We start from the raw sequence: 14,911 nt of genomic DNA, 5'->3' as shown, positions 1-14,911 counted from the left end.
CCGCAGCGGCCGCATTTCGCTGGGGACGAAATGCAGAAAGACAGTCTGTGTACTTCAATATAGATGCATGTTAAAGAACCCTTCGCGGCCAAAATAATCATTATTCTCCACTACGTTGTGCCTCATAATGATATTGTGATTGTGAACCTCGAGTAAGTCTTTTCTTAGACATAGTTCTGCATCAGTTGACTTTAGACCAGCCTAAATAATATTGCTGCACGAGCCATCGTTTTCTTTCCCACCACTTTTCTACTTGTAATTCTTTTCTAGTCATCCGAGAGGTCTAATAATGACCTCAGCTGGAACCGCATGGCGCGTCTTTCGCGAGCGAAAAACGTGACGGGCGGCAAACGCCCGCGTTGCCGCCGACGCGCGAGCACCCGTACGAAAAAAAATGGAGCGGCGCTTTTGCGCCGCGTTTTCCGGGTTGCCAGAACACATAACTCTCAACGACATGTATTGTCTCTGTTACCGCATATATAATATGCCCTTAAACTTACACAACACTACAATAAAAGTAATCTGAGTGTAATTAGACAGCGACATTTCTTTCCGAAGTGTATTCATCAAGCTTAATTTCAAGCAGCAATGTTGTCTGCGAAACTGCGACTACGTACCTTCCGCATGCTGAGAAGGCGCTGCTTGTTTACAACTTCACATATAAAAAGGAGGGTCGGCCGCTTACTACCGAGCAGAAGAGGCGATTGCTACTATTAAGGGGGATGCTGATACTAAAGCAAGAAAAAATGCGCGTCAGGAGGTACATGTGGGTGCGGCCTGCCTGGTTGAGAAGAGAGCGAGCACCAGGGGCGTAGCAATGGGGGGGGGGGGTATGAGGCTTCAGCCCCCCCCCCCCCGAAATTTTTTCGTGCTCTCCATGCGCCGCCGGCCAAAACAACCCACAGCGCCGGAAATCATGCTCGATTTTTTCTAAAATGTCCTTTTGACGCTCGAAAAAAACATTTTAGCGTGAACATTGAGAAATCGGGCTGCATTTCGCGGCAACGCCCATGCACCGGGAGTCACATATCGTAACGCAAAGAGCTCCATCCGAGCAGAAAGTTCCAAAGGCGCGGCGGGCGGGCTTGTCGTGGCATCTCGCTGAGGCCGCGGAATGGGGAGCGCTTGGATCTCAATTCTGACACTTTATGGGTATATAGTTCTAATAAACTTTTGATGCGAAAGGTGCATTGATATTTCCAAAGTCGTACTTTAGATTTTCAATTCCGGAACATTGTGGGCTTAATGTTCTTATAAAGATTTGACGCCAAAGGTGCATTGACTTTTCTAAAGTCTTAGATCGGAACATACAACGAGACAAGCCAAATCAACATACTTTCAGAGAAGTTGACAAAACACGCAGCGAGATACGATGAGACGAAGCATTGTGGTGGTTCATTTTTGCCGTCATGTCGCATAAAAAAATAAAAATTAAGTTATGTGGTTTTACGTGCCAAAATTACTTTCTGATTATGAGGCACGCCGTAGTGGAGGACTCTGGAAATTTCGACCACTTGGGTTTTTTTAACGTGCACCTAAATATTAATACACCGGTGTTCTCGCATTTCGCCCCCATCGAAATGCGGCCGCCGTGGCCGGGATTCGATCCCACGACATTTTTTTTCACGTACGCCAAAGCATCCATGTCAAGACACTAAAGCCAGCCAGGGTAACTACGTTCTTATTTATTTTTCATACTTTGTCTTTTATTCGTGAGGACACAGTGAGCCTCTTAAAAGCTTACAGTGGAAACATTCGAATTCACCGCCCCCCCAAAAAGCAAAGGCCGTCATTTCCGCCGGAAAGGTGTTGTTTACTATGTTTTTTTTCGATCGTCAGGGGCTATTACTGATAGAATTTTCTAAAGCCGGAGAGACTATCAATCGTTTCCGATATTGTGAAACGCCGGATCGGCTGCGCGGGGCAATCAAGAACAAATGACGTGGAAAATTGACGAATGGGGTCATCTTGTTCCACGACCTGGCTATGGTGTTGGGCTGCTGAGCACGAGGTCGCGGAATCGAATCCCGACCACGGCGGTCGCATGCATTTCGATGGGGGCGAAATGCGAATACACCCGTGTATTTAGATTTCGGTGCACGTTAAAGAACCCCAGGTGGTCGAAATTTCCGGAGTGCTCCACTACGGCGTGCCTCATAATCAGAAAGTGGTTTTGACACGTAAAACCCCCTAATTTAATTTTTAATTTTTCCACAGTGCCCGTCCCCACGTCGCTGATGTGGTTAATACAAAAGTGGCAAAGTTCAAGTGGGAAATGCTGCAACATACGCCATACAGCTAAGATCTGTCGCCTTGCAGCTTCCACCTTTTGGGGAAAATGCAAAAAACAGCTTAAGGGAAACAGATTCGCGTCGGACGATGGCGTGAAAGAGTCAGTTACAGATTTGTTGAAGCAGCACCCTATGGAGTTTTATGAGATGGGAATCACCCGACTCGTTATTCAATGGGATAAATGTCTAAATGCTCATGAAGACTACTTTTAAATTAAGTACCCCGTTTGTCATATATTTGCATTGGCTCACTTTCATTTGACTCGCCCTCGTATATTTTGCAGAACGGCTTTATATAGGTGCTATCTTCTCTGTTGGGACAATAATTTCGGTGCAATTACTCACGATACACGACCGGTGAATGCTGCTCCTGCGTAATACATTGGAATAAATGACAGCGTCATTGAGATCTTTCACTGGCCGTTGCATATGTACAAAAACGTAAACAAGGCTGTTGAATGACAAAGTTTCATTAAGATATTTGTCCTCAGCTTGTTAATTTCATGGCCTTTACATTTTTCATATCAGTGGCATGAACTGCTTTGCTTGTTTCGAACTAATATAGTTCTAAGGTTCGTCTGATATTTTCTTTACCTAGTAAATAGACAAAAAACATGGAAGCATTGATATCAGTTATTTTGAGCACCATTTCTGGCACATACGAGTCTATATTTTTATTTTAAGCATACATATATTACTTGTTTGGAAAGTGCGTAGCGTTCAAGAATTCCTTTGCAGCATCTTTGGCAATGGCAATGCAGTTTTTATTCATGTATTTGATCTCTCGACAAATTGTTTAAGAGGAAGCTTTAGCTTGGGCCCAACTCCAATGCGGTCTATTCAAATAAATGTAAAATGCAGAAACGACATATAAGAAGGAAAAAGAAGCATCTGCTCGCTGTGGTAAAGCTAGGGAAACTACGGAGCATGTTTTATTAGAATGTGACGACGTCTACCCAGCGGTCGATTTAGGCACCACTGGCCTCCTTGAAGCCCTTGGGTTCAGAGGGAGCAGTGGTAAAGCAAACATGTCCACAATAGACATTAGTAAGAGGTGACTGGAGGATTGGTGGAAGAAAAGTAGGGAAACGACAAAAGATGGAGACGTACAAAAGCACAATTCGCAATAGGGGATCAGAAAATTTGGGCGTGGTAGTTCAGAGTGTTCTTTTTTTTTTCTTTTTTCATTGTTTAACCTAGGTAGGATACTAGGCAGTATAGTAGCAAGAGCTTGGTGGCGCAACCCACCGCCCCGTTCCGAAGGGGACGCTCATAATATCCATCCATCCATCCAGCCGGACCCCTAACCTGCCGCAACCCGTGAGTGACCTCGTTTGCCTGACTATGCCGGGCAACGAGGCCAGCCTATTTATTACTGTTACAGAGAGGACGTCCCTCTGCCAGTGTTCGTTATTGCCGGTAGCAATAAACGTTATTACAGTTGACGCCGCTGGTTGCCTTATTCGTTCGAACCCGACGTATCCGCGATTCCCGCGCTACGCGTTGGGGGAGTAACACAAAGCGACTGCGTGGGGCTAGATCCGGAGCTCGTCTTGAGCCCTAGCCGCACGCAGAGTGGTACCCCCACAGCGTATACGGCGTGAATGCGGCGCATCCAGGGTCTGTATAATTGCTATCGAAATCATATCAGAAAGAGCAACGCTTAACCAAGTCTCGAGGGAGAGGCATCGATGCAAGTGAGGACTTACCGAATGATTCTGCTGCATGAGTGCTGCGCGGTTGCTGAGCAGAGGCGCGCGTTTCTTAGTGGTCCGCACGGGGCAGATAACTTATGCTCAGTAATTTCCACTGAATCGATAATAATACCTCGCCTTCTTTAGACAGCCTATATACGAGTTCACATGTTTTCTCTTTTTATGGAAAAAATACCCATTTTTAACCAGTCTTACAATGTCCGGTGCTGTAGTACCAAACTTCGCTCTTTCAACGAAAGCAACACTCTATAGCGTTATAGCGTTAGGCAAACTGTTAAAACGTACAATTATAATATCTGCTTTGTTCCGTTGTCAGACCTATTCACACGGTGTAAACGTGCATGTGGTTATATGATGTTCCTTTCTTTTATTACTGTTATTGTCATGATGTGGCAGAAAACTAAAAGCAGTCGTTTCTTATTTACAAGGCTCTCAGTTAACCAGTGTTCCCCTTGGAAACGGCAGTACGTGCATGTTTAAGCTAACGCAAACCACTGTGTTGTTTAAATCAAACGGACTCAACACAAAATTACATTTCACTATGTTTATAAACGAGGAGAAAAACTATGTTGGATTGTACATTTGAACGTCAGCATTCTCCTATATTCATATTCGATTAATAAATCTCACTACTCGAACACCTCTACTTTAAGCACATACATTCGGCATCATGCACCGCAACCGAAGGCCGATATAAGCACCCTCCCCCTCCTCCCTTTCTTTGTTCTTGAAAATTTACGCTCATTATAGCTGTGTATTTGCCCGCTTGCCGTAAAATATATTTTCCCGCATTTAGGCGTCAAGAACTATTTCACTGCACTCCAACGTCGTCTAGACTATTAATTATGTATGAAAGGCAAATGATAGCTGCCGTTGAAAGCTCGGCATTAATTGACTGCGATGACAATGCGTGCAACTTTGCTAAAAGCTTTCTTGTTATAGACTGGACTGCACCAAGCCCCATTCCACAGAATTTATACCGCAGGTCCCATTGCCGGAGTCATGGCAAGGTACATATCGATATGGTAGCTATCCGTGGTTCGTTGCCTGGGCGGTTCACTGGCCATATGCGCCTGCTTCTTCGCGCCCTCGATGCTCTTCCTCTACGTCTTCTTGGGTATCGTGCATGGTAGGTATTCTTTCCAGATCATCGTCATGCAGGTGACACATGTTTTTTGTTATCCGCTAGGTTTCTGAAAGAGCCGAATATTGTCGGAGCTTTGGTCAAGCAGCTTGAAACGCATAAAACTCATTTTACGTAAGGGCGTTCAGTGGTAAGCGTTCGGGCGCCCACCACTCAATAGCGACATATGCGTGGTAACGAGACGACAGCCGCGGTGATAGGCAGTACCAGACGTCACATACGTTAAGCGAGATTTTGTGAACGTGAGTTTAGGTTTGGAGCATGCTGCGCTAGCATATGCGACCAACACAGTAATACATGTGCTGTTTTGCTGGCCGCACGCACGAACTCCGCGCTGTACTGTCGTATCGAATACTTTTGCCGGTTATAGCGAAAATGCGTCCCTGTAAAAAGTAGGGCCCTCGCCTTGATTTCTACTTTCCTTTCTGATGCAGGCACCTGTATCGGTTTTCTGAGCCTCTTCAGCGTCGTTGTACAACGGAACTTTCTCAAGTACCGCGCAGTGGCATCCGGCATCGCCACTGCAGGCTTAACAGTTGGAGGACTCGTCTTCCCGCCGGTCATGAAGGCACTGCAGGAGAAATACGGAATCCGTGGCACTTTCTTAATTTTATAGAGCCACTATGCTGAACTCTGTGGCCGGTGCTTTGCTGCAACGCACGCCGCCGCCAGCTCAACCGCAACGAGAAAAAAGTGGGGCCTCGGCCCACGATTCAGATAGAAGATATATTATCCTCCGTAGTGGCGACGAATTCAAGAGACCGCTTCGGTGTTCCGATTATCCACACCAACTCGATGATGCCGGTTTTTGTGGATGCAATCGTACCCCCGATCAGTGTTGCCCGGAGGTCCACCGATTGGCAATAGAAGGACAGGACGTCGATTGCTACGAGTCTAAATGGGAAGGAACTGTGCAAGATGGCGCTGTTTCAGTCCGTTTCCACCATGCGAAAAAGGACGTTCGCTTTCCGGTAGAGGAGGGCGCTGTACCACAGCTAGTCGGAGAGGATGAAGATCAAACGCAATCGAACGGAGAACATACAGGCGCCAAAAAAGAACGTTTTCTCTCTTTTCTCTTGTCACCTGAATTTTATTTCATCGCCTTTTCGTTTTCCGTGATGCACTTTAACATCACGACGTATACTACGGTTGTAGTCGACTTTGGAGTTGACCGTGGGATACCTGCGTAGAACGTAGTGTACCTAGTGTCAATCTACGCATTGACCGACTTGCTGGCTCGGCTCGGCTCTGGTTGGATTACCGACAGGAAGTATCTGCGAAAAAGCACCATGATGGCGTCTCACCTGGCGCTCTGGGGCGCATCGCTCTGCCTGATGCCGCTTTGTAGTTCCTATCCAAAGCAAGTCGCTTTGTCAATCTTATCTGGCTGGTGCAATGGTTCAACGATAATACTTATAGTTGTGCTCTTCATGGAGTTGGTGGACACTGACAAGGTTGGTGTCTGCTTCGGAATCGCCAATGCAGTCGCCGGACTTGTGGGACTCGCCAGGCCGTTACTAATAGGTGAGCGAAAGCAATCGCTGTGATTACTGAGTATTACCGCTGGAGCATATAGGTTAGATGATGGCGCATGCGTTAGAAAGAATAGCACTAAAACGCGTACAGTATGTCGTACACGCATATGTAACAGTCAGCATATACGTTATATGCATGTAATTCTTTTAGGAAAAAGTTTGTTGCCGAGTCGCAGCGCTGTCTCCAGGCCGGTTTGCCGTATAAAACGAATTTAAGCCCAAATTTTGCTCTCATGGAAATTGACAGGAAGGGGTGCAGAAGAGCAACTATATAACTGGCTGGAATATCGCCTAAAGCTAACTTATGTTGGCGCCACAAGGGTAAGAACTGGGCCGTACGCGTCTTGGGAACAATTCGCCGAGGCAACCCATATTGGGTAATTGGTGTGAATCTGCATCTGTATTCCTAGCCATTCGTCCTTACCGTAGTTATGGCATCGCACAGGTCTGTATTACCGGGCGTGAATGTAGCACTCTCGTCTGTACAACGGTAATGACCTGGTACACAAGCTCGCGCCGATACTTTCTGTTTTTGTCGTCACCCGTAATGATCTTCTTTCCACATGACTGACGAATGCGATTTGTCGCTTTCTCTTTCTACACGCAGGATTCTTCAGAGATACTCACGGGGACTACGCTGGTTTATTCAGCCTCATCGGTGTAGTGACGATGCTTTTGTCTCTACTGTGGTTGTACTATCGAGTGAGAGAGCAGTGCACATCCACGAGAAAGCACGGAAACTCGCCGAGAATTGGTCGGAAAGAAAAGGACCGCGTGTCCACATCATGAGAAAAGTACCGGTGCAATGACACAACTATACAATTTCGGGTAGTGTGAGCCGGTGAGAAGACTCCTATCGACAACAACATGACACAGAAATTGAAAACGAAATGTTGGCTCTGGGCTGGTCCAGCACTTAAATTTGGAGGAGAACCAACGAACCAAATTTGCTTCGTGCTTCAGTTATCTTCAGTTCCTCCTGTGCGTGCTGTCGCAGTCCAGAGTCTAACGTGGCGCGAGCGACTTAGCTTTCGGGAAATTTGGAATCAATGCTGTGACCGGCGTCAACCAATCAGGAGCACAATCAGGCACGAAAACGTGCACGCACATGGCCCTCCGCGTCAAAATATCGTCAGCTTAGCCTCACGCATAGTCTCCAGCGCAGCCTCAAGCACCCGAGCATGCCACGTAGCTTCCACTCCAGTTCTGAATTATTTGGAAACAGACCAATATATTGTTTTGTCTGGAGCTCGTGAACTTATACCACTTGTACGCTCAACGAGTGTGTACCATATTGGTGCTGTCTCACACATTGGTCTTTTTTTTTTCTTACAAGCTCTAGTGTTTACATAACAACATAAACCATAGCCACCCCCCCCCCTTTCCCCTACAATTCCTACGAGGGTTATATGGCCCTACCTTTATACCATACCTAATCTACACATCTTCATGTGATCAATAAAGAACTTGGAATTGGAAGAACTTGACAAAGAACTATATACAACAGCCTGTGGACGTCTTGGACACCATTTTGTAGCGATGCCTACCGCTGGATTCTATGTATGCCCCCCTTATCATCTGCCGTTCACTACCGGCTGATCCCATGGATACCGCGTGCGGAGCGTCGCTCTGACCACTGACGAGCGCGAAAACAGCAAATAAGATTAGCGTCGGAAAAAAAAGGATGTATCTACATAATCGCGGCTTTAATGTTTTTAATGTTGCGCTTTATGGGTCTGAATTCTTCGCGAGCGGCTATAAAGTAGTTATGATCTTCTGGAGCACACGGACCAACTGGTGTCGTAATTTTTGTCTCTCTCCTCTGTGTTTTCCACACCTTCGCACTATTCATATTAAGCTTCCTAGCTAGCTTTACCAAGTCAACACATTACCGGGGGTTTAGTAAATTTGCCTTTGCATTTGCTTGAACTCAAAAAGAGGAAATAAAATGATAGCTAAATTGTGCAACACCACATTCATCTCGTTTGAACATATAATTTTCGACTTTGCGCATAATTAACGACATGAGTCTGAAAACTTGTTTCTGATTATGACTTGGCATAGTCGATATATTTCATCTCATAGTCGTAATGGATATCGGCCACATTCTATTATAAATTATATTAAATTCCGGGATATTACGTGGCAATATCACCATATGATTATGATGCACGCCGTAATGGGGGACTCCGGAATAATTTTGACAGCTTGGGATTCTTTAACGAGCACGTAGTGCACTGTATACGGGTGCTTTTGCATTTCGCCCTCATCGAAATGCGACCGCCGAAGCCTGGATTTGATCACGCGACCTAGAAGCGCAACGCCAAAGCCATTACGCCACCACGGCAGGTAACAACAACAACAACAACAACCACAAAAATAAAAAAACCATAGTGACTGATCTCATAGATTTCCTGTAAGTGACATTGCTGTTTTGTCTTCTACGTCTTGCTTCTTTTTTAAAGAGCTGAGCTCGCTGTGCAGTTGTCCTTATGTGTTAATGAAGAGGCTTGTGCGGACTCCTTCACTCCTCTGTAATAAGCGCCCATGCTATTGTTACTTGACCGTGCTTTCGGGTCTGGTGCTTGTTGACGAGACAATCTTGGCGCGCTTGTGTTCACGTGTGTATCGTGTTCTTCTGACATTTTCTTCTTTCTTTTCCTTTTTTAGTTTTCCTTTAGTAACGAATTTGAATTATGGTATAGCCACCTCTGACGTAACCTACCATCCTATGCTTCTGCATCTAAATAAATAAGAACCACGACAACGATGCCATGTATTTTGACGACCACCCACCATGTCCTTAGCGAAGTGTTGCGCGGCCTCCAAAGTTCAACCTTTGTCTTGCGGGAACAACTTTTCCTATTAAAAAGTTTGCGTTAAGTAATTTATACAGTCTGTTCACAAATCCCGTCGTCTCCTGGTGGTGGCATTCAATATTTTAAGCTTGTCTCAAATGTGACAGGAAAGAGAATAGTTAGCATCTTGCCTAATGAATACGGCCTTCAGGGAAGTTTTTTATCGCCGCACAAGTAGCATAATTTTTTTAATAGAAGAAGCACTTTAGAGGAGATGACACTGTCACGGGTTGCCACCCGTTCGCCATCGGCGCGAAGTCGTCCACGGGGTATACAAGCCGGTTGGTCGTTCCGTACTCAAGCGAACACAGACAAGGAGTTAGAGTCGGGAGAAAGAAAGAAAGAAAAAAATTATTTATCGACTGACAACGACACACAATTTAAACGAAACAAAAAAAACACACATGCGCTTAATCTAGATGAATGATGAAAAGAAAAGAAATACAACTAAAGGGCCATTTATAGTCCGACGTAACGCGCGCGCGCGCGCACGCTCGCGCACGCTACGCTACGTTGGCGAAAACAACTCCTTCTATAGTCCGACGCACTGCAGCGCCGACGTAACCGGCGGCTGCCAGCGCGCCTCGACGGGCCCGGCGCATATTTGGCTCCTGCTCCATTCGCACGCTGGCGCCGCCGACTGCGTCGACCCACAATGCATTGCGCGCGAAGAAAAATGCGCCAACACAACTCCGCAGACTGCCTTTGCGGTCGGCGCGCGACTTGGCGAACCTTCTGCGCATGCTCCGAAGATAGCAGCCTACGGCGCGCGCGTTGAAGTATTGGCGACGAGGAGTTACGGAGTCGCCATCTATCGGAAGCGCCTTGCTGGCGTAGTATGAGGGATCACGTGGTGCGCTCCTCATAGGTTTTGCTGTCAGCGCTCACTGAAAACAACACGCGCGAGCTCTCCCGGACATTTCTGTAAGTACTTTCGAAACGAGAGAAGTGTTTCACAGTCTAAATAATAATCTTGGGCAAACTGAAAGCACACAATCGTTTACAGACGCTATCTCTTTACCGAATGCGTACAGTGAATGCCACTGCGCGCGGTCGCCGCGATGGAGTCTCCCGAACCGGCTTCTTGCGTGAAAGGTAGGTAAACGCTGAGAGCAAACTATGTGAGATATGTTCTTATAGTGTCTGTATAGCTAAATGGAGCGTAATAGAATGAAGCCTCAAAGCAGCGATCACGCAGATTCGCAGCGACCGACTGCGCGTCTGCATGCTTGTCCGCGCACTGTTTCGCTTTCTCCGCGCGCGCGTTTTCGCACCGTGCCACGAGCTTTAGGCCGCAGAATATGAGCATTTGACAGTATACAAGCAACCATTGTTGCGTGGGCGCTATCAGAGCTGTTCAAAAATAATTTCATTGTTGAGACTTCGACACCTACGGGGACTGTGATGTGCCGTCGCGAGGAGGAGGAATAAACTTTTATTGTAGAACCAGCACTTTATGATGGCCGGGCCTACGCCTCCCACGAAGGGACGTCGAGGGCTTGCCTCGCCGCCGCCTCGCGGGCGTGCTGGGTCGCCCAGGTTTGGTCGTCGAGGGTGGAGCTCCGCAGAGCCTCATGCAACCTCGACGAGAGAGTCGTGGTGTTAGTCTGTGCGTACTGTGCTGGGCACTCCCATAGCATATGCGAAAGCGTAGCCGGGTGAATTGATTCAATCTTTTTTTTTTCTTCTAAATTCTTTGACCATTCAATACAATTTCTCGAGTTGCGTCGCACTGTATGTTTATCAGTGTTCTCAGCGTGCAATTCCCCGCTGCTCCTTTTTTGTAATCCAGTGCATTAATTCATAACACACACATGACCATATGCCATGATTTTTTTAAATGTGCTTCCTACCGCTGCCTTTCCACTCCACTGAACTTGCCAGTATCTATAGCATCGACAAGTTCATAGACATAACCGTCATGACATTAGTCGGGCAGCGGACTCGGGCGAGCGTCTCGGTGCGCGTTTTCAGAGCATCGCAGACCGGGCGCCGTAGCAGAAATCTTCCTCGCGTCTATGCTTGCTGCATACCCGAGTTGTAGCCGATGACTATTTGCCGGTTTTCGGTTTTATGTTTCGCGAGGCAAGCTTCACACAGCTTCTTGTCCTGCGGCTGCGTGTGAATAAGGCTGACACCGTGCTCCGTTGCGTGCGTCCGGCATTGCGGCACCGAGCAGTAGCCTCCCATGTTGTGCGGCTTCAAAGGCAGCCACTACCTAATGGAGTGCTTTCAAGCGTTGTAAAGGAGACACTCGACGCGGGAAAATCTCGCCACTAAATAAGGACCGCAGCGTACGAGGGAATTAAACTCTCGTTTTCAGCTGGCTTCGGCGCGCCCGAAGCAGCCGACGCGGCCGCTATGTCCACGTGATCCCTCCTAGCACGTCACGCCGACGGTGGCGCCAGCTTTTCCAGTGGTGGAGCTCGAGGCATCTCGGCTGGCGCAGCGCAACCGACGTAGCGTGACTGACCGCGAACGACGCTCGCCCGCGCGCCGATAACGTCGGACTATAAACGGGCCTTTACAGTTAACAGTAAATATAAAATTAACGCTACACAAAACACACTTAACTGTGGTCAATTGATCAGAGTTCAAAAGAAAACAAATCATGGCATACGCATGGCCGGGCAGCAGCAGCAAGTCCATAAAACGTGGAGTCGACGGCAGAGCTTTCCCAAAGAATGCTGGCAAGCCGATCTCGTTGCGGCGGATGTGATTGCTGGGCTGGGTTTCCCGGTAGTCTAGGTCCGACGTCTTCTCTCGAGCAGGTTGAGTTAACTTGAGGGGAACTGCCAGGAGCTTCGTTGCAGACGTTGGTTTGTCGTCTCTTACGTCAACTAGTAACTCGCAGGTCAGATGCGGCTAGGCGGCCCAGGTGATACTGGACGGCGCTAGCTCCTTGACACTTTTCAGCAGATTGTAGGCTCAGCTTCTAGAGTGCTTAGCTCGGTCTAGAACCTGCGTTGAAATAACTTCTCCTTTCTCTAGTTCCCTGTGTTGGGGAACGGCAGATATTGGTGACGATCTACTGAAGTTCACCCAATTGTATCGCGGCTCCTCCCAGGGTCTTGGCCCCGCCCTTTTAATTAGGGGTGAGATAATGGGTGATTCCCCACTGCTGTTAGAGGTCGCGCACTTGTATTGCACCACACACGCACACCCTTGAGTCCGTGGCGGGCCTCTATTGTTCGTTCACAAACATAGGAAAAACGACGGCAGCCGATGATGCGGCGCTGTCGGCACAGACACACAGTCAGCAATTCGTGGACACGTGATTGCACACAGAGACCACATATTTCGGAGTATTCGCACCCCTGCCTTCTTAGCAAGCTTCTCAATGCACGCGTGGGGCAGAGAATACACAGGGGTCCCTACGAAAAACCGTTGGGGCGTCACGGTCGCGCCGATGACAAAAAAGACAATAATCTCTAAACCTGGCTTCGACTTCTTTCGACGGCTTGTTCGAGTGGCCGGCAATACCCCTTTTGCTCGCCGGTCCCTATTCGCGCGACTGTTTTGGCGCCCGTTGATCGGTGCTTCTCCGAATCGAATTATGCCGCACCGTGACAGACAGCGACAGGCTTCTGCAGTATTTGACATCTTTAAGCTCTAAGAGGCTTATGAATAATGTATGCTGAATCCGTAAAACCTTTATCTAAAGTGTGTGTACCGCTATAACCGAAATAATGTGATGCCTCCTATTCGGTCTCTGACGATCTGCGTAAGCGATCGACACTGAAAGGCAATAAAACTGGAAGTACTGGCCAACCGACACCAGAAGAACTGACGAGCGGGCTAGTTCGTGAGTAATGTTTTTCTTTGTCCTACTAATAGAATTACTCAATCACTAAATGGAACGAACTACTCAGTTACTGGCACATCTAGGGCCTATTCACAGTGAGATATAAAACTTGTACACGAAGGTCGACACTTGTAAATAACTACACAACCACCATAGGGAGTCTCGGTCCATAGTTCACAAAGTATAAAACATCTTAGGCCTTTACTTTTATCTGAAGTTTGCTTGGTTAATTTCCATACCTTACCCTCTCCATAAAGCATATGTGACTTCCTTTTGTCATGCAAATTTGTTTTGGTATCGTTTTATCACAGGAAAACGCTCTATAAGCAAGCCGCGTATTTAAACATATATAAAACACTTGGCTTCCGCTTCAACATTTGCGTTTTCTTTTTTTCCATCTTGCATGTTGCTTGCCGTCTGCGGCCACGTACTGTAGGCATTGACAGGCTCGAAACGCAGCTCATGCAGCTTTTTGCCTCGGCCCTTCCCGTGTGAGAATGCGAAACAAAAGTCGATTCAATTCAGTTCCTATAAAAGAAGCTACACGCATAATTTCGTCTTCGGCCGTCTCCGTCGGAATGGATCGTGCCAAACCACCGGAGGCAATCTCCGTGTTGTACTATCATTGTATCACGTGAAGGTGAATTCCCCTATTCAAAACATTCACCATATTTGAAGACGACGGCTACCCGACACAATAGTGGCTGGTTAAATAACGTCTTAACCAACGTGTATTCCGCTTCGCCACGGAAGCATTATCGTTTGCTGGCAACCAAACACAGCGAACAACTGCTGAGCAGCGTCATCGTTTTTACGATGGTCATGTCGGCAGCATAAGCATACCAGAGGACCGGTGTCGAGCCATGGCCGACGCGGCTCAAAGGCGTGAATTGTTAAAGGCTTGTTCACTTTTACGCTGGTTATCTAGTTTTGCAAGAGAGAATGAAGCCCCCATTAAAATGGTAAAAAAATACGGCTCCATTCCAACCTGTGAAAGTGGATGTATGGCGAAGCTGTTGTCCACGTTAGACAAGGACAACCAACGTTAGACAAGTGCCACTACCCCAACTGACTATAGACGACGTTGAACAAGCACCACCACCACAAGCGAGGTGTACGTTGCGCGCGCACGCACGGGTGCGGAAGTGCGGCATACATCCTCATTCTTCTAGGGCCTCTGCCAACCGTAAGTTCATGAACTAATTGAATTCTTCAAATTGTGTCACAAAATTTGTAAAGTACGACTTACACACAAGCTGCAGATATGATAGCTTCATATTGTAATTCGAATATACGAGAAAAGAGAAATATATTGCCGGGGAACACAGACAAAGCCCTTTTTCAGCTGCCGTTTGAGGTCTCCCTCAGTGGTCGCGGCTGCTAGGTAGCGGTGCCGTTTTTAGGTGAGTACGAGCCCACAATAAATTACGACCAACTAGAGACTAACAGCTTCGCTGTAAAGTGCAAGGAAGTGCATATATTAGGAGCGCCAAGGAAATTTTCCAGGTGCTAGCAAAGTAGAACGCCTAAAGATAATAATTTATCATTGCAATAAGCAGTAAA

At 47.2% G+C, this 14,911-nt stretch overlaps 1 pseudogene; it reads left to right on the top strand.

The window, feature by feature from the left end:
• The first annotated feature begins 5,098 nt into the window (after window positions 1-5,098).
• Window positions 5,099-7,961, top strand: LOC139055810 (monocarboxylate transporter 12-like; annotated as a pseudogene).
• The last annotated feature ends 6,950 nt before the right edge of the window (window positions 7,962-14,911 follow it).

Source organism: Dermacentor albipictus, chromosome 2 (genome assembly GCF_038994185.2).
Source record: "Dermacentor albipictus isolate Rhodes 1998 colony chromosome 2, USDA_Dalb.pri_finalv2, whole genome shotgun sequence".
In the NCBI taxonomy this organism is placed as follows: domain Eukaryota; kingdom Metazoa; phylum Arthropoda; class Arachnida; order Ixodida; family Ixodidae; genus Dermacentor; species Dermacentor albipictus.
Note: the sequence above shows the minus strand (reverse complement) of the source record. Positions and strands in the feature narration are given on the sequence as shown.